Consider the following 5,936-nt stretch of genomic DNA (forward strand, 5'->3'; position numbering starts at 1 on the left):
TAATTTGCTTCCCCTGAGGAGGAAGGTCTGGAGCAAAATGATGGCATGAATTCTTCTTTGGGTCTTAAATACTCTACAACATCAGAAGAATTAAAGTCCAGCCTGAACAAAATTATTAAGAATATGATGTCCTTGTACATTTCTAACTCTACCACTTTACCATATATTTTCCTTGTGGCTAAATATTTTGTGATGGTAATTATGTCTTTCCTCCACTTTTCCCTCCCACTGCGCTTGTCCCATTTAAGTAGGCTCTGCTTTACCTTGCCCCAGGGGAAGTTTGTATTATAATCAGAAAGTAGAAAACCTCCAAGAACTTCTGGCTTTTGCTTTCCAAAGACACAAAGTTTTAGAACACAGTAAATTCACTGGAGAAATAAAGGAAAGGGAAGTTTATAGACGGAAGCAGAGTTGTTTTGGAAAAGCTTAGGAAAAGACCAAAATTAAAGGATCTTCCTGATCTAGAGGGAATGGCCAGAGAGGGAGAAGATGACTGATCCCAGAGGAGCAGAAACTTGGAACTTTCTGGCAGCACCACGGGGAAGGGTTCAGAGAGGTATGACCATGAGACAGATCCAAGAATATGCATGGTCTATGATCCATCTCATGGACTGAGAATCAGTCTACTCTTTCTGTGGTGACCTCTGCAGATCACTAAGAGTTTGCATGCAGCACATCTACTATGGAGACATGCTGCAATTAAAATCAGGGAAGAGGAAAGAGGAAATAAATGAAAACCTTCAAGATTTATTTTATGTTCCTGGGGGACAGGTCAATTGTCCTACCAAATTATTGGCTTGAACCATGTAAAATTGCTGCTAATCAACCATTTGCTGACCCACAAAAATGGCAATTTCATAGGGCCCACCAGTTAATGAAAAGCTAATTTCTGTACCTTCTGATCACTGGGGGAACCCTGCCTGTCAAAGGGTTTCCCTAAGTAAAGGTCTTCCATATAAACTCTTGCTGCTGTTCCCCTGACATACATGAAGCATCCCTGAGGGCATTGTTATGATCCCTGACAGAGGAAAATCAAGATAGGGTGTGAAGGAGTGAGGTGGCTACAAGCTGGGAGCAAGAAGGATTACAAGTTAAAACACAAATCTACTTAGCAGCCTCTTGTTTTCTCTTTGGGAGGCTCAGTTCTCCCAAATAGCATTCATTTTCTCATTTTTTTCTTTCCTATCTTCAAATATGTGCTGTACTTATAAGCATGTCTCTGAAAAACAAGGAAGTATAAACTAACATTGGTCCCTTCGCTGCAGAGAAAGCTGTGAAATTAAACCTCTCCATTGATGTCAAGAGAAGGAAAGGCTGAGATTTTATTTCAAGAGTAAACCATTAAAAATATATATTAATAAGTCAGAACTGAATATACATCCCTGGGATACTACCACCGATGGGGGAAAGGACATTTCTCCACACTGGAGCCCAGATCTCTACTGACAAGCAAAGGGGAACTTCATAGAACCCATTTTACTTGGGTATGTTTTACTGTGAAACTGTCAATCAGCTTCAAAGTCACCTCTTCCATATAGCCTTTCCTTATTACCCTATTCACAATGAGTTCGTGTCTTCTCTCTTTTTCCAAGGAACTTTATGTTACAGAATAAAATTCTTCCTTGGGTAATTCAAACACCACCTATGAGCTCCAGCTGTGTTCATGGCACTTCTTGTAGGCCATATACATGTGTTAAAAAAATGCAATCCTGTTCTGAAAATGCTTAAAGTCTTAAACATCTTGAATTTGGAGGCAGGTTTTACTTGTGCCAACTGTCTTGGTATGTCTTGTGTCCTCTATCAGATTGCAATTTCTTTAAGAACAGGGCTTGTGTACTGTTGGTTCCCACAGAGTTATGTCATATGTAGAGCATATGTCAATGTAGAGCTCCGTGGATGCCTGAACTGGGTTACCAGATTTGGAGGCTAACTTTAAAACTCAATGGACAGATGAACAGCAACTGTGCCATGCTGTGTTTCTGCTCATAAACATTTACTTCTCTTTCTAGGCAGCATTCAGCAAGCTCCTGCAGTGAGGGTCAAAGAAATAATCTCTTTCCCATCCCTCATTCAATCCTCCTACCTCACAAGCAAGATGATGACACTAAACCTGAACATACTGCATAGATGTTAACAAGCACGGACACTCAGTTTTCTCCCTCCTCTTCCCCTCTGCTAACTGCAGAACTACAGTTTGCTTTTTCTTTAAGTACATTCACTTTAATACAGTCATAGAAATTTTCTTTTCCCATTGTAAGTTCTCTGAGTGAACACTCCTCTTCTCCTTGTATGGTGTGATTTGCTACTTTCTTGATGTTATCTGTCTTGTGAAATAGTACTTCGACTCATGAAGAAATTCACATCCTGACCAAATTAGATTTAAAACTCCAAATGCTGTACATCAAGCCAAGTGTTAGAATTCTAGCAGCAAGGAAGCCCAGTGTCTTCATTTTGTTTCCTCAAAATCAGACACTGAGACAAGAATTTGTATGTAAGGATTTCATAGTACATATGAAGAAGGAGTAAGAAAGGATTCTAGTCTGTTCAGACTGCTGTAACAAAATACCATAGACCAAGTCGCTTACAAACAACAAGAATTTACTTCTCTCAGCTTTGGAGTCTCATCTCTGGGATTAAGATGTCATCGTGGTCAAGTTTGACTCTTCTGAGTTATAGTCTGCTGATATCTTGCTGTGTCCTTATATGGGGAAAAAGAGGGGAAGAGAGCTTTCTTTAGTCATTTTGATAAGGGTGCTAATCCCATTCCAGAACCTTTTTATCTTGCAAAAGTCTCACTCCTAACACCATCACATTTGGGGTTGTGAATTCAGTCAAAGGAAGGGAAGAAAAGAAAATCAAAAGAGGGTGTGTTAATGAGCGGATGACCACTCTGGGCAACTGAGGCTCCATCCTGCTGAGGACCCTATGGGACACCATGCAGGCAACTAATATCAACTAAGATGGACCCATCCAGAGGCAAAGAGACTGGAGATTACTTACTCTTCTTTGGTTGAAGACTATTCCTGGGCATTAATCTCTGAATCCATCAATATGCTCCTAAAGTGATAAAAAGTCCTCAAGCAGAGAGGAAAGAAGGTTGAGGTGAGAAGTCCTGGCTTACACATAAAGGTGAAGTTGCAGGTGACCTCTGGAGTGAGTGAGGGCATATAGCCAGGCACTAGGAGCATCTGTTGTACTCCTTGATGTATGATGGATCTGAATACCCAGAAAAACCCACCCCTTAGTGACAGAGAGAATATTGCACATAGAACTGCACCAGGTCTTCCCAGCTGAGGGTAAGAGTGGGGCTGAAATCCAGCCCAAGTTCTGCTTACCAAAATGCGTGTTCTGGTGTGGACTGCATCCACTAGAAAAAGGGGAAGATCTTTTTCAAAATTGCACAAAAGTGGCAAATAGGCTAGATAGCAATAACCCTGGTTATACTACTCCAACAGTGCAGTAGATCCCAAGACAATATAAGCACTGTGGGGTCTGATTTTATACATCACAATTTCTTTGATGTGGAAAAGAGGGCACCCCTGAACAAAAAGACAGTCAGATTTTGTACTAGTAATAATCCAATTTTGGAAATATAGATAATTTTTGTCACCCCATTCACAGCAATTCTCCAAGATCCTGTACAATAATTAATTTGTGCTTATCATGAGCTTTTCCTTCTATTTTCAAAGAAATTTATTTCTTTTTTTTAATATCCCCAAAGCAGCATTTATTTACCCTTTGAATTTCAAAACATTTATTTTAGGTCTGGGATTTCATAATCACCTGTCTTGATTGACATGGGCTGACACACATGGTGCTGTCAAGATACACAAGGACTACTGCCAGAGTTACAAAAAATAAATCCATGATTCTTAAACAATTGCAACCAAAAAAAAAAAGAAAAAAGAAAAAGTTACACATATCAAAACTTTAGATGCATTGCGTTTAAAAGGTTTGTGTACATAATAATTTAAAGAGGCAAAACAAGGTGCTACTGAAACCTCACATCAAAGTTTATTATAAAGCTGATGGAAAGGAGCAAGTTGTCTCTCTGTATCACCTTTCTTTAACAGTTTTCCACTAGCTGAAGAAAGAGGTGAAAGGGCTGAATTCATTTTTGCATGCACAAGATGTACTGCTTAACAAAACACTATCAGCTTGTTTTAAATATCAACCATAGCCTGTGTTGGCTAATTCTCCTCTCTAAACTCCCCAATTACTTTTGCCTAGATTTTCCATAGATTAATAGGCATAGTTAAATGCCTCATTCAGAACACACTTCTTTGCACAATTCAAAAAGGGAGCTCCTGTAGGCTCAAAGCAACCATCAGTCCAGCAATGCCCATGATGATTTATCTGAAACTGCTTCCCAAGAGACAGGAGAGCAGATCTGAGTAGCTGTGCTGCCAATACAGATAGGTTTAGCACTAGATATTTAGTGACTGTGGCAAGGAAGAATTGGTGATGATGGGAATGGTGGGTGAAGGAAGGGCCAGGGATCTGAAGGATCTTCAGTTGCCTTCTCCTGCTTCTTCATCCTGCTGGTCACTTGTCCAGAGGGTGAGGTTGTCTCGAAGCAACTGCATGATGAGTGTGGAGTCCTTAGAGGAATCCTCATTTAATGTGCCCAGCTCAGCTATGGCATCATCGAAGGCTTGTTTAGCTAAGAGGCAGGCCTGCTCAGGTGCATTCTGGATCTCGTAGTAGAACTCAGAGAAGTTGAGAGCCAGGCCCAGCCAAATGGGATGTGTTGGCTGCATGTGCTCTTTGCTGATTTCAAAGGCCTCTTTGTAGGCTGCCTCGGAAGCTTCTACCACACTGTTTTTCTTCTCCCCAGAAGCCACTTCTGCCAAATAGCGGTAGTAATCACCTTTCATTTTCAGGTAAAACACCTTGCTCTCATACTGGAAATCATTGCAGTTCTTGATGAGGAACTTGTCAAGCAGAGCCAAGACATCATTGCACGCTGTCTCCAGCTCCTTCTCAATCTTCTCCCGGTAAGCTTTAACTTTCTCCAATTTCTTTTCATTTCCATCAGACATGGTTTTCTGCTCAATGCTGCTAATGACCCTCCAAGAAGATCGCCGGGCACCAACCACATTCTTATAGGCCACTGAGAGGAGATTTCGATCTTCATTGGAGAGAGTTTCATTCAGCTCTGTCACCGCCTTCATGGCGGAGGCTATGTCGTCATAGCGCTCCGCCTGTTCGGCCAGCCGCGCCCGCTGCAGCAGCTGCTCCCGGTCCCCCATGTCGCTCTAGGCCCGGCCTCGCCTCGCGCCCCGCACCGCTCGATCGCCCGCCCGTCCGCTCCCCGGTCGCCGCGGAGGCCGCCGCCGCGCACGCGCACTGGTTCCCCGGCTTGCCAGAGGCCGCAGGGTGCAGGCAGGGCCGCCGCTCGCGCCCTCTCTCTGGCTTGCTCCGCGCGCAGTGGCTGGCGCCTGGGACGCCGCCAAGAGAGGAGAAGCAGCCGCCTCGAAATTTATTTCTTTTTTCCTCCGAATGAAGAAGTGGCCTTATCAAATCACACACCATATTTGCCTATCACTGCTATTTGCCACAATAGCTGTGTTGACCCAGAGAGCATTTGGCTCCACCAGAATCTTTTCCAATCCCTTCTCTGCATGAGTGAATCCCATAGGCTCCCCTGTGCTCCCCACTGGAGGGGGTGGTCTGGGAGTGATGTGCTTGGTTACTTGGCTTGCAATTTCATTGGGATTGAGATTCCTGCTTCCTACATTTACAATAGACATGCTGGCTCTGCTGAGTATGTTTCCTGAACTGTCTGTGTTTCTGGGCAAGGGCTTTCAATGTTCTTTTTCTGTTCTACAAACTGTGGTTTGCATGTTTTCCATCTGACTGCTTAATGGCAGGATGCCTTTCTCCACCTCAGGAACAAATTGAATTTTCTGATCGTAGGTTATTTACTTAGTCTT

At 42.9% G+C, this 5,936-nt stretch overlaps 1 pseudogene; it reads right to left on the reverse strand.

Moving 5' to 3' along the window:
* Positions 1 to 4,069: 4,069 nt before the first annotated feature.
* On the reverse strand, positions 4,070 to 5,253 carry LOC143388847 (14-3-3 protein eta pseudogene; annotated as a pseudogene).
* Between the last annotated feature and the right edge of the window lie 683 nt (positions 5,254 to 5,936).

The sequence above is a fragment of the Callospermophilus lateralis genome, unplaced genomic scaffold (assembly GCF_048772815.1).
Source record: "Callospermophilus lateralis isolate mCalLat2 unplaced genomic scaffold, mCalLat2.hap1 Scaffold_45, whole genome shotgun sequence".
Classification (NCBI taxonomy): Eukaryota; Metazoa; Chordata; class Mammalia; order Rodentia; family Sciuridae; genus Callospermophilus; species Callospermophilus lateralis.